The sequence below is a fragment of the Myodes glareolus genome, chromosome 2 (assembly GCF_982192425.1).
Source record: "Myodes glareolus chromosome 2, mMyoGla1.1, whole genome shotgun sequence".
Classification (NCBI taxonomy): Eukaryota; Metazoa; Chordata; class Mammalia; order Rodentia; family Cricetidae; genus Myodes; species Myodes glareolus.
The window spans coordinates 109,493,723-109,513,410 of record NC_142027.1 but is presented as its reverse complement, the minus strand read 5'-3'; the positions used below and the strand labels follow the sequence as shown (position 1 = coordinate 109,513,410).

Below are 19,688 nucleotides of genomic sequence, written 5' to 3'. Positions count from 1 at the left end.
CGGCCGCCAGCCTAGCCTAGCTGCAGGTTTAGAGAAGGGCCCTATTTCTAGGGAATACGGTTGCGAGTGATGGCCTCCCCGGTCCTCTGCAGATGCACACACATACGTGAGCATATTCCACACATAATAAATAATGATGGGTGCCACCCCAGCAAGTCGTCCTCTCATACAGAAGAGGGTACTGGGGTCAGAGAGTCAATAAAGTACCCCGAGTCCACAGTCCAGCTGGGGGCCGACAGACCTCTTGTCACGTGCTGTTTCCTTCAAGCAAACAAAGGCAACATCCAATAAATGACAAGTTTTGTGGGTTTTTTTTTTTTTTTTAAGTATGTGGGGAAAGCATGTAGAGGTCAGAAAAAAACTTGTTGAGTTCCGGATTGATTCTTTCCTTTGGCTTGAAATGTGGGTCTTGGGCTTGAGCTCAGGTGGTCAAGGTTCGCAGGGATCACATTTACCTGCTGAGCTATCCCACCACCTATCTTGATTTTTCAGGGGTTGTTGTTTGTTTGTTTGAAATACGGTCTGCATATGTAACCCTAGCCTTACTTGGAACTTGTACTGATCTTCCCGTCTCAGCTTCCCGCAGTCCTGGGATTACAGGCTTTAGCGCCAAGCTGGTGGCCCATGCCTGAGATTCCAGTGCTTGGGAAGCAGAGACAGGAGGATCGAGGCTAACTTAAGGCTCTCCTAGATAGCAAGATCCACACCAGGCGGGACTATATAGTGAAACCTTGTCCCCTCCCCACAAGAGAGAAAAAGAAGAAAGGGGTGGGGCCAGTGAGATGTCTATTGGCGTGAAAGCGCTCGCCACCAAGCCTGCCCTCTGACTTCAATCCCCAGGACCACTTAACAAAATCAAGCAGAACGTGGCTCGCCTGTAATCCCGGTGCCATGCTGGGGAAGCAAGACAGGCAGAATCCAAAAGCTGGATGGCCAACCACCGCCAAGTCAGGGATCATTAGGCTATCAAGACCAGGTCTCAAAAACAGGGACAGTGACAGAAGGACACCCAAGGTTGACCTCTGGCCTCCACATGCACCTGCGCATACATAAACACGAGAGCCAGCATTTGGGCCTGTGTTCTCGAGTTCTGACTCAGCCACTTGACTAGACTGCCCCGGCACCCCCCACACCCTTACATATATGCAGATTACATAGCCTTTAAAGCTTTCTAGTTTTTCAAACCTTATTAAACCTTATGAAAATTTGGATAATTGTAATTTAGACTATCTCTGAGAGCTAAAGATCATGAAGGGCTTTTCCTTTATACGTTCTCCAGAGCAGGCGAATTCAGGGGCTATGTTCTAGTAAAGCTGCAGGAGCCCTGAGTTGGCACATTTTTATAAGGCTCTAAGTTGTTATTGCTTAGTAGTAGGTATTTGTAGTAAATAAACATTGCTTTTCTAGCCAGAAAGCTGCTAAAAAACAAAACAAACAAAAAACCTAGGGGCAGAGAAATAGCTCAGCAGTGAGGCGTGCATGCTGCTCTCGCAGAATATCTGAGTTCGGATCCCAGGACCCACTTCAAGTCCAGGGGATCCGATGCCTTCTTCTGCACTCCATATATACACATATACTCACACAAACATATGCCCATATACATAAATAAAATAATAAAAAGAAAATCCTTAATAAAGAAAAATACACTGGGTGGGAAGAGACGTGGGGGTGGGGTACAGTGGCTCAGCCATTATTCCAGAAACAGAGGTACAAGTTCAAGACCAGCCTGACCATCATAGTGAAAGGCTATGTGTAAAGACCCTCTGAGAGAGAACTAAAACCATGTTGAGCATTGTGGCACACACTCCCAGCAGGCAGCTCTCTGTGAGTTTGATGCCAGCCTGGTCTGTGTTTGGGATCTAACAAATTTCCTTAGAAGAGGAAGGAGGGCTGGGGACAAGAAGTGAGAATACTCGCTAAGCACACCAAAGCTCTGGGTTCGGTCCACAGCACCACACTAGGTGGGATGGCGCCTGCCTGTAATCCCAACACTTGGAAAGTGGAGGCAAGAGGACCAGGAGTTCGAGGTTACCCTTGGCTACATAGTGAGTTTGAGGCCAACCTGGGCTATATAAGACAGACAAAAATCCTTCCGTCCCATATGCCTGAAAGTCAAGAACTTACTTAGGAAAATCCTGAGAAGTGGAGAGAGAAGAAAGAGGAAGGGAAGGGAGGGAAAACACGGGCTACATAGCCCCCCCATGAGGTGTATTTATTTTAGGGTTCCTGATGTTCTGTTGTTCTTCACGGTCCACAGTTCAGGAAGCTTCTGGAACACACGACCCCTCTGCAATGGAAACAAGATCTGGATCCCCAGCTTCAGCCATGTTCTCAGAGCCCTGGTGAGAACTGGACCTGCAGCATCTGTGTTACCAGGGCTGACAAGCAGTTGAACCCCACTCCTCGACTTTGAGATCTACATGGATCCTGGTGTGGTCTTCATGCTACCTTATGACCCCCGAGGGAGCGCTGGGCCCTCCCGTCTGCTATCTTTAAGTGGCTTGTGTCCTCCATCCCCCCTGAAGAGTTGCTTTGGGACCTCCATTAGGATCTTCCCCGTTGTCAGCTGATGACTTTCTAGGCAACCCTCTTGTGGCAATGTGGCTCCTGAGCGGGTGTGGGGACAGTAGCATCCCTCCTTTGCTTCACAGAGCCTGGACTCAGTGTCCAGGTGCTGTCCCCATGGGCTATCCAGTTCCTTTCTAGGGAACACATGGGAGAGCCTGTACCAGGGAAAGAGGGGTCGCAGATGAAGACAGTAGACCTAGCTGGGTGTGGGGCTTCACACCTGTGATCCCAGCATCTTGGGAGGCAGAGGCGAGGACATTGGTGGGAGTTTGAGGTCAGTCTGAGCCATGTGGTGCAACTCTATCTGAGACAAAGCTAGATGAGAGCCTCTTTAGCCACGGCCTCTCAGCCCCAATCCTTGGTTGAGCAGCGAGTGGGGGTCAGGACCCTTCTCCACCACTGGAGCAGCCTGTGTGTGTGGAAATCTCTAGCTTCTCGATGATTTTATGTCATATAGTCATTCTCCTCCTGCCCAGCCCAATGATGTACAGTCACCAAAATTAGCTAGAGTCAGGCTTTGGCTCCCTGTGTGCAGCAGTACAGGCTGGGGCAAGCCCTTTTGCTTCCCTGAGCCTGTTTCTCTGTATATGGATATCAGATAAAATAACAGATGAGGATTGGGAATGTACTGCGGTGGTCACCTGCCTAGAACCTCTCAGTGAGGGGCTGGGGTGTGGCTTAATGGTAGAGCACCTGCCTAGAACCCCCAGTGAGGGGCTGGGGTGTGGCTCAGTGGTAGAGCCCCTGCCTAGAATCCCCCTGTGAGGGGCTGGGGTGTGGCTCAGTGGTAGAGCCCCTGCCTAGAATCCCCCAGTGAGGGGCTGGGGGTGTGGCTCAGTGGTAGAGCACCTGCTTAAAATCCCCCAGTGAGGGCTGGGGTGTGGCTCAGTGGTAGAGCACCTGCCCAACACACAATATATGCCCAGACAATATATGAAATAAGTAGTAAGTTTAAAAGGACTTTATAAATTACAGCGTGCTAACACATGAAAGTTCTTTTTGTTAGTGTTTTGTGTGTGTGTGTGTATAAACAGGGCTTCACTGTATAGATGAGGCTGACCCCAAACTGTGGTCCTTCTGCCTCAGCTCCTGAAACTTGGGGTCACAGGTGCTAGTCACACACTCAGCTCAGTCTTATTTATTATTGGTGCTTGCTCTTTGCCCAGCAACAGTCTCAAGCGCAGCCTCCCTCCCGCTCCTGCCCTTTTCTTCTTCCCGCAGTTGCCCCCGGTCTCTCCCTACGGCCGCCACCAAAGTCCTCCTAAGCTCTGGACAGCCTCCACCCTGTCTCATAACCACAGTTGCTACCTGCCTGGCCACCAGGACTCTGCCCTTGGGCATCATTAATCAGCACCCTTCACGTGTCAGTCACACCATCCCAAGCGGCTATCAGTCACACCCTCCACTTGGTGGTCAAATTAGTGTTTCCAAACCATTCCTACCTCCTCCTTCCTCACCCCACCCCAACGGTGTGAAACAGTAGCTGGTGAGCTTTCCCAGGGGTTTAAAAGAAACCAGATGAACATAGAAAGAGAATGCAAGCTCACTGAGATCCTGATCCTGAACTGGCTCTGATACTCAGCCGGGCGTGGTGAAACTGAGGTAGGAGAACTCGGGGTGGAGGGAAAAGAAAAAAGGGCCCGAAAAGATAACCCAGTGGTTAAGAGTTTCTATTACTCAGTAATGAGGAGCGTAGTTCAGATCCCAGCACCTACACAACAAGTTGCATGTCACTTTCCGGCCTGCAAACCCAACCCCAAGAGGTCAGAGACAGGAGGATTGCTGGGACTTGTTGGCTCCCAGCCTGAGGAATCGAGAGCCCCGGGTTCGGGGAGAGACTCTGCTTCCAATGGCCTCTATACATACACTCAGGCACAAATGCACACAAATATTTTAAGTCCTTTTTTTGTAAAGGCATGGTAGATTGTACCTTCAATCCCAGCACTCAGAGGCAGAAGCAGGCAGATCTCTGTGAGTTAGAGGCCAGTCTGGACTACCTAGAGAAGTCTAAGCCAGCCAGGGCTACATAGTAATACTGTTTCAGAAATAAAAGTGTTCAATCTCTTGCTGTGGCTGTGGCATAGTATGGGTGGATAATCAAATAACTAAGGCCTGGGGCTATAGCTCACGTGCTAGAGTGTTTCCCTAGTGTGTGCAAATCCCTGGTTTCTATCCCCCCCACAAGTACTTAAACTGGCTGTGGTGGTACACACCTGCCGTCCTAGTGTTTGGGAGTCAGAAGCAGGAGGGTTGGAGGCTCACAAGCATCCTCGGTGATGAGTGGTGGTGGCACACGCCTTTAATCCCAGCACTCGGAAGACAGAGGCAGGAGGATTTCAAGGCCAGCCTGATCTACGTAGTGAATTCTAAGACAGCCAGGGCTACTGAGAGAAACCCTGTCTCTCAAAAAGAAAAAGAAAAAAGAGCATCCTTGGCTATACAGAGTTCAAGGCTAGCCTGGGCTACAGGAGACCTTGTCACAAACAAGCAAACAGACAAACAAGAACTCTAATTCCTTAAGATCATAACACTTACCAGTAGTGGTGGCGCACGCCTTTAATCCCAGCATCCAGGAAGCCGAGGCAGGTGGATCTCTGTGAGTTCCAGGCCAGCCTGGTCTACAAAGCAAGTTCCAGGACAGCCAAGGCTTCACCAAGAAACCCCGACTCAAAAAACAAAACACAAACAAAAAAAAATGATACCAGTTTACATCTCATTATTGTACTATACTCCATAGTTCCTCAGTGGGTCCAGAGGGGAAAGGACTTATTCGTGGACCCTGAGGTAATAGATCTCATTTGAATGTTCTCTGTTTTTAAGACCAAAGAGTTCACCTTGAATTGGGAACCTTCTGAAAGTTACCCGCGAGGGACCTCAAGTAGAACCTCTGGAGAAGCCCTGCAGCACCCATGCCAGACAATACCACAGCGCGCTCAGGGACCCTCCACTGGCTTCAGGATCTCCTGGAGGGAAAGCTAAGCCGTGTCATTCCCGGGAAGGGAGCTCCAGGCAGGACGGAAGAGAGAAGAGCCATCCAGGTAAGTCCCGTGCTCCAGTCAGAAGCGTGTAGGCAGAGGCCCATGGGTGTTACATGTGTGCCTAGTGCCAAATAATGAGAGGATATGAGGGGAAAGGTCTGGCTAAGCAGGGAGCTCTGATGGACAGCTTGGCTGTAGTGGTCAAAAGAAAACAGCCCTGTCTTCAAGGGTGCCCCTCCTCCGTGCCAGTGAGCCGTGAGTGTGAATTACTTTCCTTGTCCCTTGGCCAAAATACCTGACAGGGCTGGAGAGACGACTCATCAGTTACAAGCACTTGCTGCTCTTGCAGAGGACCCCAGTGTGAGTCCCAGCACCCATATTGGTTGGCTTACAACTGGAGTTACCCGTAACTCCAGCACCACTTGACACACAGTGACCTGCACATACAATGGCGCGCACACACGCACGCGCACACACACACAGAGTTTAAAATTTGTAGATACCTGACAGAAAACAGCTAAAGGGAAGAAAGGTTTATTTAGGCTCATAGTTTAAAGCAATGGTTCTCAACCTGTGGGTCACAACCTTTTAGGAGGTCAAATGGCTCTTTCAGAGAGATCACATATCAGATCTCCTGCATATCAGATATTTACATTATGATTCATAACACTAGCAAAATCACAGTTATGAAGTAGCAAAGAAACAATGTTACAGTTGCATCAAAGGGTTGCAGCTTCAGGAAGGGTGAGAAGCAGGGTCTGGAGGAGTCAGTCCCTCACAGCAGGAAGGCGGGGCAGAGCTCAGGGTAGCAGGAGTGTGTGGCAGAGACTCTTGTGGTGGTGGATACTGAAGGAGGACTAGCCAGAAGTGGGTCCAGTCCTCAGAGGCCTGCCCACAGTGGCCTGCTTCCGCCAGCCAAGCCTCCACAGCCTTCACAAGAGCCAGGAGAGACGACCCCGCCGTTAGAGCACTTCCTGCTCTTAGAGAAGGTTCCTAGCACCCACACTGGGCATCTCACAACCACTCTGACAGACTCTTCTGGCTTTCTCAGACACTGGCCCTCACGTGTCCTGCCTACCCACACAAATACACATAAAAAAAAAAAAAACCAGCAGCACAAGCCAGGGACCGCTCACTCAGACATGAGCCTTCGGAGGACATCTCCAATCAAACTGTAATGCCACGTATTATGAGAAGGCCTTTGTCCCTTCTGCTGTCTGACGGGAAACCACCCTTGGGAGTGATCCACAGGGACTAAGCAGACTCTGTGTTCGTGGTCAGTCCCTGAAACACCCCACTTGGAATCTGCGGGCAATTTCAGGCTTATCATAGACTTGACTCGAAGCTGCACCCATTCCACAGGGAGCTTTCAGAGAGACGCATGGAGAGACCATAGCTGGTGCCTCCTTGCTGAGTGCTGCATGTGGTGGTGTGTTGCAGTCCCAGTACTGGGGAGGCACAGGAAGGTGGATCTCTGTGATTTCAAGGCCAGCCTGGTCTTCATAGTGAGTTTTAGGCCAGCCAGAGCTACATAGCGAGACTCTGTTTCCAAAAGAAGGGAAACATAGGTTGGGGGAGAAGAAGAGAAAAGGAAAATTGCTGGGAACCAGGCATGATGGTACACACTGTAACCATGGCACTCAGGAGGCTGAAGTAGGAAGACCACAGATTCGAGGCCTGCCCGGGCCACATAGTGAGAAAAGAAAGCCGGAAGTCAAGGATTTCCCCTAATGGCCAGGCTCCATGGAAGATGCCCCAGACCAGAGACCTCCCAAGGTCATCCTGTCCCAGATGACAGGACTCCAAGCATCAGAAGCCCATGCCCTGTCCCTTTTACTGTGTCTGGCCCTGTGCCACAGCAGGTCCATGCTGATGGAAGATTGACCCAAGCCCTCTGATCCAAGACAATGCCCTCTGAACGACAGACTCATGATGATAGGTCCTGACAAGGGCTGGGCATAGAAGCCTGGCCTTGGCTCCAGGTCCTCGCAGTGGGGGCCAGGCTCTGACTCACCTTCATGACTTAAACTTGAGTATACAGCTGAACTCGAGCAAGCTTGTTTCGATGTAGCTCATTTACGTGTTATTTGATTTGATTTGAATTGATTTAGTGTGTGTGTGTGTGTGTGTGTATCTGAGAGAAAGATACACATGTGCCGTAGCACTTATGGAAGTCAAAAGACAACTTCCTTCTTGTTGGGGGTGTCTCTTGCCCCTTCCATGCTTGTGGACCTAGGCTAAGCGACCCCTGAACTTCCGGCCTAGCTTCGTTCCTGTCTTCGGCCTCTCATCTTCTCTCTGGGACTTACAGACGTGTGCACACCACCCAGTTGGGTTTCTTGACATAGGTCAAACCCAGGTCCACAGACTTGTGCAGCATCTGGGCCATCTCACCAGTCCCCACCCTCCCTCTCTCTCTCTCTCTCTCTCTCTCTCTCTTTCTCTCTCTCTCTCTCTCTCTCTCTCTCTCTCTCTCTCTCTCTCTCTCACACACACACACACACACACTTTCTAACAGCCCCCCCATTTTGCGACATAGTTTCCTATGTAGCCCCAGCTGTCCTGAAATTCACACTGTAACTAGACCAGGCTAGCAAACTCAGACTCACAGAGATCTGCCTGCCTCTGCCTCCCAAGTACTAGGATTAAAGGTGTGCGCCACCACCACCCGGGCACAACAGCACATTTTTATGGTTTGTAAAATCTTGGTTTGTAAAATCCTCCCTGTAACTTTGTAGGAAAGCTCTTTTACATATGATGCTTTGGAGGGAAGCCAAGGACCACATAGGAGAGGTGTGCCAGCTGAAAGGGCCCATGGAACACAGAGGGCAGCCATTCATCTGGAATCCTAGCCCCAAATGCAGGCCCTCCGTGTAGCTTTGTGACCAGCCCAATTTGGAAGGAAGGGAGCTGGAATCTGCCTGAAGGGTGGTTTAGGGGCCAGCATCAGCTCAGTCTCAGCAGCCTGGCTTCCACTTAGGAGCCCCCTGCGTCACTATTCTATTGTTTCTGACCTTTGTGTGTTTGGGGATTGGTAGTGTGTGTGTGTGTGTGTGTGTGTGTGTGTGTGTGTGTGTGTGTGTGTGTGTATGTATACATGTACCTCCAGGCTGGCACAGGCCAGCTTTTGGGAGTTGGCTCTTTCTGCTATAGAGCCCAGGAATCAAACTCAGGTGGTCAGACTTACACACCAAACACATTTACCCACTGAGCCATCTCACCAGCCCACTTCTGCAATTTTTTTAAACTTTTTATTACAGTTTTCCTATTAATAACAAAAGTAAAAATAATAATATGGGAAAAGTCTAGTTTGCGATGGTGAAGAACCATGGGTGACATCTGAATACCTTTGGGACACTTGCTGACTAGATGAGCATGCGCATGTGTGTTTGTACCCTTTCCTCGCTGATGACCCTTAAAAGTGGAATCACATACCTCTAGCTCTGCGCACCCCTGGCATGGGCCAGTGGCCCTAGAAACACTGGGCCTGTTTATCAGCAGGCCAGCTTGCTCTTCTAGGCGATACTGCATGCAGACACAAGGGGGCGATATGTGTCCGTGAATGTCCCCCACAAAGCCTGCAGCAGACAGCAGCTCAGGAACCTGATCTTCAAGCCCGGAGACAGAAAACAGAGATTGTTTTAACCAGGTCACCCCGAGCCACTCCTGGCTTACTCTGCTCTCTGTTCCTATAAGAAACCTTGGGAGTTGGGCATCGGAGCTCACACAGTGGCAGAGGCAGGTGGATCTCTGTGGGTTTGAGGCAATCCTGACCAGCATAGAGAGTTCTGGGACAGCCAGACAGGATACTTGGTGAGATCCTGTTGGGGCTGCGGGGGAGGGGTGGTATTCTTGTTGAGTGGCTAGCTCCACTGGTAAACAAGCACAAAAACCTGCATTGACTCCCCAGAAACCACACAAAAGGCCAGCCTGGGGCCTCATGCTTGTAATGCCAGCGGAGATGTGGGGCAGGAGAATCCCTGGGGCTCACAGCCTAGCCTAATGGCTGACCACTTAGGGACCCTGCCTTAAAAGAGACAAGCTCGGAGCTGGAGAGATGGCTCAGTGGTTAAGCACACTTGGCTGCTCTTCCAGAGGACCTGGGTTCAAGTCTCAGTACCCACAAGGCAGCTCACAACAGTCTGTAACTCTAGTCCCAGGGATCTGACACCCTCACACAGACACACATGCAGGCAAAACACCAACACATATAAGTAAATAATCTAGAGAGAGGAGAGAAAAGTGCTTCATGTCTGAGAACAATCCCCAAGGTTGCCTGCATGTGTGCACACACACACAGAAACCTTGGCTTGTGAGGAAGAAGAGAATTCACTCATTCGCTGATGTTGCCTGCATTTGACAGATCTTCCTTCATTTTGCAGCCTTGGGCTTTAACAATAGGTAACAGAGCCACTCAGACTGCTCCCCTCAACCTCGTGCCCTCTACCCCCTCCCCGCTCGCTCCAAGGATTGAGTGGGAACACCTTACCAAGGTCCCTGGGTCATGCAGACAGACCCTGGTGCCTCCTCATCTCCCTCCACCTGTTTGTTTTATTTGCCTTTTGGGCTTGGTTGTTGCTGGTGGTGGTGGTGGTGGTGGTGGTGGTGGCGGTGGTGGTGGTGGTGGCTTTGTGTTTGTTTAAGACAGGGTCTCACTCCAAAGCTCTGGTTGGCCTGGAACTTGCTAGCCTTCTGCCTCCACCTCTGCCCTTCCGGGGTTTCAGGCTTGCACCGCCATACCCAACTTCCTCTGTCTATTTCCTGATCACCTTAGGCTTCCTTCAGCAGCCTCCACACTTGTCCCTCAATGTCAGATCTCGCCAGGCACTTCCTGGCAGGTTCTTTCCCTGCATTTCACCAGAGATCACCTTCCCAGAAGTATCTGAGGACTCTGTGGTGTCAGATGATGTAATTCTCCCCGCCCCCCTTCTCCAAGCTCCCCTGGGGCCCAGCACATCCACTTTCAAAACACTTAGCAAGCTGGACTGCCTGCCCTTCCTCTAGGATGGGAGTCCACGGAGAGCCTGGGGTCGGACTTGTCCATCTCCCCAGCACCACGGTGCCCGGGTGCCCTGTGAGGGCCGGGGGAGGTGTGCTAAGTGGGTGTGTGTCTGTTTCACCCTTGACCTTCCGGTTCACATGGCTCCCTAATGCCCCTGGAGTCTCTAAAAATACATCAGTAGCGGGTGATGTCACCAGTTGTGCCCCTCGTCCCCTTTGGTGTTAGAGAGGCAATGTGGTTTGGTCTAAGACAGGTGTGGCTTCAGGAGCTTCCAGTGTGGGCTCTGCCACTTACAATTACACGCGTTTCTTTTATCTGGGTTCTATATCTGGTTTTGTTTTTGACTGGTTGTTGTATTTTTGAAACAGCGTCTCATACAACCCATGCTAGCCTCAAACTCATGGCATAGCTGATGCCGGCCTTGAACCCCTGAACCTCCTCCCCTACTGTCCTGAGCCACTGCTCGCTCTTGACTATAGCTCAGGCTGGCCTGGAGCTCCAGATCCAGATACCTCAGTCTCGCCCAGTGCTGGGATTACAGCGCGCATGGCCACACCCAGCTTTATCTCCTCCTGCACAGAGTCTGGGCTTGCAAGGCTGCCCTGAGGAGTAAACTCAGCCTAACACACAGAGGGCAGCCATGGGCCACAGTTCTCCCTCCCTACTTAGGCAGTTCTCTCTTCTACATCTCTTTCTGCAACCTCTGGACACAGGTACCCCTAGAAGCCCAAAACCACCCCGCCACTTATAGCTGACCCTGCCTTCTTCCTTGTCTTGTATCCCAGCACCAGTACTAGATAGGACAGGTGCCCTGAGGAGTTTTCACAGGCGAGCCAGCCATAGTGTCATCTTATGAAACTCATGGGCAGTCAGGCCTTCCTGCTGCTGGCAGGCAGAGTACCCGGAGTTTGGGGTGTTAGGAGTCCTCACAAGGCCTAGACAGGGACCAAGGAAAGGGCCCGAGTTTTGCTGAGGGATAAAGAGGGAGGGCCAATGAAGAAAGCATGGAGCCCAGAGAGAGAAGGGAGCTTCCAGAACCACGAAGCCTGGATTCGCCTCTTCTATACAGGGGTGGGGGCCCTTCGTGCCCTCCCAGGGCTCGCCTGTGCAGGACCATGAGTCGTCTGGACATCTCTACCCCAAAGGCATCAGTACTTCTTTAAACTCAGCCTTTCTGGTTCTGCCCTCGCCCCCTCCCTGCCTGCCAGCCTTCTGGGCCCGGGGCACCTCGGCTGTCTTTACTCTGTGTAGTCACAGATGACCTTGAACTCCGTCCCTGCCTCCCAAACGCTGCTGGCACAGGAGCGCATCCTTAGGCCAGTCTGTGTGGTACTGCGGAGGGTACCCAGGACCCTGTGCCTGCCGGGCAAGTGCTCCACTAACTCACGTTCCTTCCTAATTCTGAGGCAGAGTCTCTGTGTCGCTCTGGCTTGGCCCAAACGCTCTTGAAATTAATTCATTTATTATATTACTTTTTTAAAATTACAGTTAATAATTCAGGGGGTGGGACACATCCACTGTGTGAGTGTGAAGGTCAGAAGACATCTTCTTGACGTCAGGTCTCGCCTTCCTCCTGGTAGGACCCAGCTTTGGCCGCGAGCACCTTTACACAGGGAGCCACCTCCCCAGCCCCTCTCAAACCCTTGATCCTTTTGCCTTGGTCTCCCAAGTGCTGGGATTGCAGGCCTCCAGCTCCACACCTGGCTCTCTGTCACATCCGCTGCTCAGAGCAGGAGGACTGTCGAGACCACCTTCTAAATCTGTCTCCTCCGTCATGCCTTTCTCCTGTCGTAAGTGCTCCAAGCTCCATCACTGCCCTCCTTGGGCCCCATCTTTGCTATCCTTGTCTTGGGAGATGGGAGCGCCCCCGGAGCTTCGTCATTGATGACAAGCATCCACCCTCTTTCCAGCCGGAACCTTCAGCTGATGAATAAGGCTTGATTTGTCCCCTGAACCATCACCACCCCCGATTCATTCCATTCAAAGGCTTTCACTCCAAATGGCTCATCTGACGCTTCTGGGAGCAGTGGGGCCCCCTCAGAGCTCCGCTTCCACACGTAGAGGGTGCGCTGTCTCCTGTGACGCTCTCTGGAGTGATGTGCTCTGACGTGGGTTCGAGCCTATTCAGGAGCTGTATCCGCCCTGTGATTTTCCCCTCTCTGTGGCTGTTCGCCTCCATCCAAGGAGCGTCCTCCCTCTCTGCATTCATCGGGAGTCTCTCCAGGATGAATTACGGAGTGAATGGAAAATTTCCCTTATTCACGGCACTCAAAGACCCTCTCAGCCACACAAATGTGTTGGTTAGCTACTGCGTCCTATCCAGATGTCTGGGGCTAGGCTTTGTCTTTGCGTCTTTTCTGTGCCTGTTGTAAATACCGCGACCAAAGACAACCTAGGGAGAAGAGTTCACTGATTTGTCCCACAGGTCCAATCCGTCATGTTGGGAAGGAAGCCAGGGCAGGAGTGCAAAGCAGGAACGTGGAGGCAGGAATTGAAGCAGAGACTGTGGAGGAGTGTGGCTTGCTGCTTGCTCTGATTTATTTAGCTACCTTTCTTCTACAGCCCAGGACCACTTATATAATGCAGGCTAGCCTCAAACTTGCCATTCCCCTGTCTCAGCCTACTGAACGATGGAATTACAAGTAAGAGGCAGATGCCTGGCTCTCTGCCCATCTTTCAAGCCTGCCCAAAGCCCACCTCTTCTCGGAAGCCCTCCGGAGATTCTGTGGGCTCTACACACTGGCACATTTCTGTGAGAATTTGATGTCTGCAAATGTTCTCTTCATCTACGATCTATTTATACCGTATTTTTTTCCTTCTCTGACAGATCTAACATCTGAAGGTGAGCCACATCTTGTCCTTTGTACTCTCCATGGAGCCTTCAAGTGCCAAAACACCGAGGACGGTGCTGTGTGGCATTATGGACACTGTGGCATAAGGAGATGGCTCTGGCCATTTGCCTTAGAAGATGAAGCTCGCCTTTTCCAGATGGCTTCCTTTCTTTCCCTTCAAGGTCGCACAGGGAGGAAGGGAATTTCTTATTGCTTCCTCTTGCACCCTACCCCGCCCAGCAGACCGCCCAGCCACATTAGCCCTGAAGACCCCCCCATGAAGTGACAGGAGCCCCGTTGCCTCCCCTCTACCAAGGAGATGTCACTGCTTAGTTGGCATTGTGCTCAGACAAAGGAATGACCTTGGGAAAGGACACTTGATGCGTAAACAAGAATGGGCACTGGTGTGTCTATTTATCACATCCAGGTTGTAGGGGAAGCTGGCTCGGCTTCCATGGCACCTAGGCAGACTGTTTATGGCAGTAACACACACGGAACAGAAGTGAAGGAGGGCACTGAGCTGCCCTGCCTCCATCCCCCTGTGAAGGTCACATCCCTTCCTTTCAGTATACAGATGAGATCTGGGTCTATCCTTGTTGGTTGTAAAAAATCTCCTGTCATGGATAAAAAGGGGGGTGGCAAATGTCTCTAAACCCAAGTTGTCGTATGGCTACTGCTCCCTTCTAACCTTTTAAAGGGAGTACATTAGGGGACGGGGTGTAGTTCAATTGATAGGGTGCACGCTTAGTAGACTCAAAGCCCTGGGCTCCTTTTTTCGTGTTCCATAAGCTAGCTGTGGTGGTGCATGCTTGTAATCCCAGCACTTGGGGACATGTGGACAGGCCACACACAAACCCGTTTATCTCCAGTGTTCCATGCTCCTGTCCTGGAAATGCACTGCTAGAATGTAATTTATACTAAGTCTCTAGAACATTCTCTCTAGTTGCATCTATAATGACTGTCCCAAGGCCACATTCGATAAGAAATGGCACAAGTGGGGAGAGGAGGAGACAGAAATAGAGGAAGTTTAAGCTTGGCTCTTGTAGGAAAGAAGGCCTAAAGTGAGAGTGTAACCTAACCCGGGCACCCCAGGGAGCTTTGAAGTCTGTCCTAAAGGAGGCTTCTAGGAACCTACTCAAGACAGTAGTCTAAAACTTTGTAAGGATGCCCCCTGGGCAGCACACACACACCAGGTGTCTCAGCGCCTAGGAGACGGCAACAAGGCATTCTCAAGAGTCCCAAGTCATCCTTGGCTACAGAGTGTGCTTGAGGCCTGCCTGGGTGACATACTTTAAATCCTTTCTCAAGAATAATTTAAGCCTCATGCTACATTCCCCTTCACCCATTTCCCATTCCGAGATTACCAGCAGGGCTCCCAGCCATTCTTGAGGTCCCTGACTCCCCCCACACACTATTGTTTTGTGTTTATATTTGTTTGTTTTTTGAGACAGGGTTTCTCTGTAGCTTTGGAGCCTGTCCTGGAACTAGCTCTGTAGACCAAGCTGGCCTCGAACTCACAGAGATTCGCCTGCCTCTACCATTGAAGTATGTGAGAGATGGTCTTTTTTTTTTTTTTTTGTCCTTTTTTTTCCCAAGCACTGTAGGTAGAATGAGAGATGCTCTTAGCAGTACCCAACCTATTAGTGCTCACAGTGACCTGGGAGTCCCATGCAGTGTCTCGTTTAATCTTCTCAACAATTCTTAGGAATAAGTCTTTGGGCCATGTGACAACTGAGGGAGATAGGTGTGGAGCTTTACTCATCTCTCAAAGCCTTGCAGCTCCTGGGTAAAGGAGCCCAGTGACTGTTTCTTTAAATCGCTGTGTTGGTTGCAGGAGTTTCTGTTTCCTTCACTGGGATAAGTAGCCCGCTTCCAGGACTCTGGCCTGTTTCTACAATCTCATCTTCAGCCTACCCAAACCTGCCCAATCCTTTGCAAAAGCATCTGCTCCCCACTGAGAGACATAAGCTCCTTACCAGCAGACACAAACATATCTGTTCTGGGAATTGAAGCGAGTCTTGAGTTGGGGCAGATTCAGAAACCTTCGGTTATGCCCTCAACTCTACAAATCAGGCATTGTTAGGGTTGATCTTTGCTCCACTGGGATCTCCCTGGATTGGCTGGAGATTGTGGACACGGTCCAAGTAGGGCTCTGTGTCTGGAGTCCCTGCTATGTCTTTCCCTTGGGTTCATCTTCTCCTTGTGACATCACCTGGGGCTAAGATGCCGGAAAGGGCTTTGGCGGGAAGGTCCCTGGTGCCTCTACCTTTCTTATGTGTCCACTCTCTTCCTCTTGGCTCTCTGGCTGTCAGAGCCCACATTAGGACTATCCCTCTCCACTGCACTCCACTTTACCTGGCCTCTCTCTAGCCAGTGCCACCTAAGGTAGTCATATACGAAAAGATTCTGCCTCTGTGCATGAGTTCTCTTCTTTGGACCAGAATCTAATGCAGGCTGGTCAGCAACTTTTAAAGTCATTTGACTGAAAAATGGAAGGAAATCCAGTCAGGCCAATTAGATTCTGCCCCGCCCCCTTTTTTGGAATCTGAACCTGAAATCTGACTCCTTGACAGTATGTAACAAGATGTTATGATGGTAAGTAGGACATTAGTAGGTCTAATGTTCTGGCCACAATCACAATGGAGAAAGTTGGTGAGGAAATCGGAAACAAGTCTATGATATGGGGAAGACCCACTTCCTGTGGAACAAAGGAAAAGGAGAGAACGCTGAGAGTGGACCATGACTAGTGAGCCGCCCGCCTCACTGCCCTGTGCCCCACCAGGCCCATCCTCGCCTGTCTGTGTCACTGGAGCAAGCTCGTATTGTTTGCTTTTGCTGTTGATTGACTTAGAAGTGGCCGTGTGATTCAGTTCTGCTGATACACTTACGGGGAGACCAGGATAAGACGAGAGAAGGAACCTGTGGTCCCTGACGACACTGTTGAGCCTCCATACCTGCCTGCCTTACACCCTGAGTTCCGTCCTGCCCCTGTGGCCTGGAACAGTCCTCAGCTCTTCACAGAACTTCCCGGCCTCCCTGCCCCTCATTGCTGCTCTGTGGGCCTCTCTAAACGGAGGAAACAACCCCAGCTGCTTTTCTTCCTAAGTGTTGGGAGAAAATCCGCCTTAGATGGTAGGAAATCGACAAGAACAAACCAACTTCAGTGATCAGTCATAACCCTTCAGGCTTACTGGACACAGACTAGGAAGGATAAATAGTTCTGGAAATTTCCAGGGCTGAGGCATAACTTTTAAGAAGAAAAAAGAAGACACTTGGGGGGGGGGGCAGTAGTGGGTCTTAGTGCCTGAGACCCAGAGCCTAAAGAGTGAGATGTCAGAATAGACTGGGTGAGTGACTTCTGAAGGCAGTGCCAGTATCTACAGCTGGCTGTTGTTGGCAATGCACAGCAGGTGCAAAGGCCATGGTCAGGAGCCAACCCGAGTGTTTTCCGATGGTCCTCTTGGGAGGAACAGTGCTAACTGGTGCCTGCTGCCTTCTCTGTGCTCCGGCATACGCCATCTTCATTCCTCACCTCTTCTCTCTCGCTCCCTTTTTTCTTCTACCTTTTGTTCAAGTGATGAAGGCAGGAGCCGGAAGTGAGAGCCACCAACCTGCATCCCTTTCACACAGCTAAGCCCTGGGAGATGGGAAGGCTGGAGGTGTGGTTCGGTTGGCAGAGTGCTTGCCTTGCTGGCACAAAGCCCTGGCTTTGATCCCCAGCACCGCATAAACTAGTCATGGCTGTATGGGCTTGTAATCCTACCCCTTGGGAGTGGAGATGGGAGGGCAAGTCCGAGATGATTGGAGAAGCTGGACTCAAGGCCTGGCCCCTCCCCTTTGAAACTCTGTCTTCTAAGTGAAAAGGCTAGGCTTCTGGTGCCTGATTAGAAGCTGACAAACACTCATTGCCCCGTTATAAGGAGGCTCTAGCAAGACTGCTCTCTCTCTCTGGGGCATCAGTGAGAAGCTGTGACATAGACTCTGACACCAGCCCTCAGGACGTGCCTGTGCACCCCAGAGAGTGTATGGAGCCAAATGCCAAGGCCAGTAGCTCACAGCTGTCTATTGTAGACTTCATCCGCTAGACTTCATCTGCTCAATGGGAACCGACTAAAACCAGCAAAGCGAATCTCAGCTTGTAAAAGGGACAAGGAAGATGAGTCACACAGAGGAGAAAAAAACACCTGTGAGGCAGAAAAGGAGCAAAAGCTTGGGTTGGGAGTGAAAAAGCAAAATGCGTACCTTGTGACAAATGTTTAAATGCCCCTCCTCCCCGACATTTTTTTTTTTGTATGTATAGTACCAGAGATTGAACCTTGGACCTCACACATTCTGAGACGTTTTTTCTCACTGAGCCACGCCCCAGCCCCTCACTGGGGAATTCTAGGCAGGTGCTCTACCACTGAACCACACCCCAGCCCCTCACTGGGGGATTCTAGGCAGGGGCTCTACCACTGAGTCACACCCCAGTCCCTCACTGGGGAATTCTAGGCAGGTGCTCTACCACTGAACCACACCCCAGTCCCTCACTGGGGGATTCTAGGCAGGGGCTCTACTGCTAATCCATGCCCCCAGCCTCTTTTGACTTTTGATTTTGAGACAAGGTCTTACTGAGTTGCCTAGGCTGGCCTGAATCTCACTCTGTAGCCCAGGCTGGCCTTTCTCCTGCTTATCCTGCTGAGTCACTGGGATTATAGATTTGCCTCAAGACTGTAATAGACTCACCAAGCTATTGCTGACACTTGGAATCCAAAGTCTTCCCCACTCCCAACCCCAGGAAGCCTCCCTATAGAGATCACAGCTTTGTATTCTCTTACATCCAATAAAGGGAAGCAGCAGTTTTCCCAGCTCCTTCACACAAGGGCTTCATGCCATGAGGTGATGCGGTTAACCCCCCCCCCCCCCCAACGTTAATGGGTGCCATTTCGTTCCTGTGCATTCTCTGATGAGAAGCCCAGGGCCATCCCTGCAGGCCAATTCCTCTTGTAGCCTCCTCTCCAAGCAAACAGCCACCCTGAGCACACTATCCCCCCCCCAGCTTCTCCTAAGGGTATTGTCATAGCTCTTAGTTGTAACTGATTTAGGGTTCAGATGACTTAGCTGATAGTGTCTGACATGAAGTAGCCCACACAGTCTGTAGGTTAGGATTCTGACAAAGGCTCTTCACCACCCATTATCTCTCCAGGGTCTCTGCTACAAAATCCCAGCGGTTTAATTAGCTCCAAAGTACTAGGGAAGGGGATTGATTGACATACCTTCACCAGCATAGGCTTTTCCCAGTGTGAATTCTCTGACGTTGAATGAGTTTCCTGATCCTGAAAGCCTTCAGGTGGTCACTGCGGTGGGTTTCTGTTGAGCAGAACGAGGGTGCACGGGAACGCTGACTGCTGTCTCCCACATCCCCAGGATTCTCTCCAAGGTAGATGTAATGATGTCCGGAAGGTTGGGAGCCTCCAGGGAAACTGTTTTGTGTTTACGACAGTCACTGCTGTTCCCGCCAGTACTGGCACTGTAATACTGAATAAACTTGATCCAGACATGAGACTCAGCCTCACTTATTTCAAAAAAAAAAATGTATTTGGCCTTCTGTGGAGGGTATTGTGTGGTATGTGTGCACACATGTGTGTGGATCATGGGTCACATGATCCTGGGTGTCCTTACTCCAACACAATCCACATTGTCTCCTGAGTCATGGTTTTTCTCCAGTTCAGAACTCACTGAGTAGACCAGGCCTTAAGGGCAGTACAGCCGTGGTGATCTGTCTGCCACCGTATGACCTACAAGGGCATGGCACCAGGCCCAACTTTTTTACATGGGTTCTAAGGATCAAATCCTGGTACTTGTGTGTGCACAAGCACTTTACTGAGCATCATGGCTGCTGTGTTCCTGATCCTCCTGTCTCGACCTCATTTGTGCTAATGGCTTTGTGCCACCATGCCTAGTCTTCCCTGTACTTGTCCACACACCCCTCATGCTTTATTTTAATTAATTTTTAAAAATTTAACTTTATTAAAGAACTCGCCTAGAATCCCAGTGAGTGACTGGGAGTGTAGTTCAGTGATAGAATCACCCAGTGAGAGGCTGGGGTGTGGCTCAGTGGTAGAGTCCCTGCCTGGAATCCTCCAGTGAGGGGCTGGGGTGTGGCTCAATGGTAGAGCACCTGCCTAGAATCACAGAGAGAGAGAGAGAGAGAGAGAGAGGTTGGGGTGTGGCTCAGTGGTAGAGCACCTGCCTAATATATATAAGACCCTGGCTTGAGTCCAGGTAGAATAAGCACCAACTCTTCCCCACTCTCCAGTGATTATCCAA

The 19,688-nt window shown here is 50.7% G+C and overlaps 1 long non-coding RNA gene across 1 annotated transcript; it reads left to right on the top strand.

The window, feature by feature from the left end:
• Positions 1–5,465: 5,465 nt before the first annotated feature.
• Positions 5,466–18,921, top strand: LOC148123137 (uncharacterized). The gene is made up of 2 exons (XR_015737286.1): positions 5,466–5,606; positions 13,376–18,921. It is a non-coding gene; the product is annotated as an uncharacterized LOC148123137 (long non-coding RNA).
• The last annotated feature ends 767 nt before the right edge of the window (positions 18,922–19,688 follow it).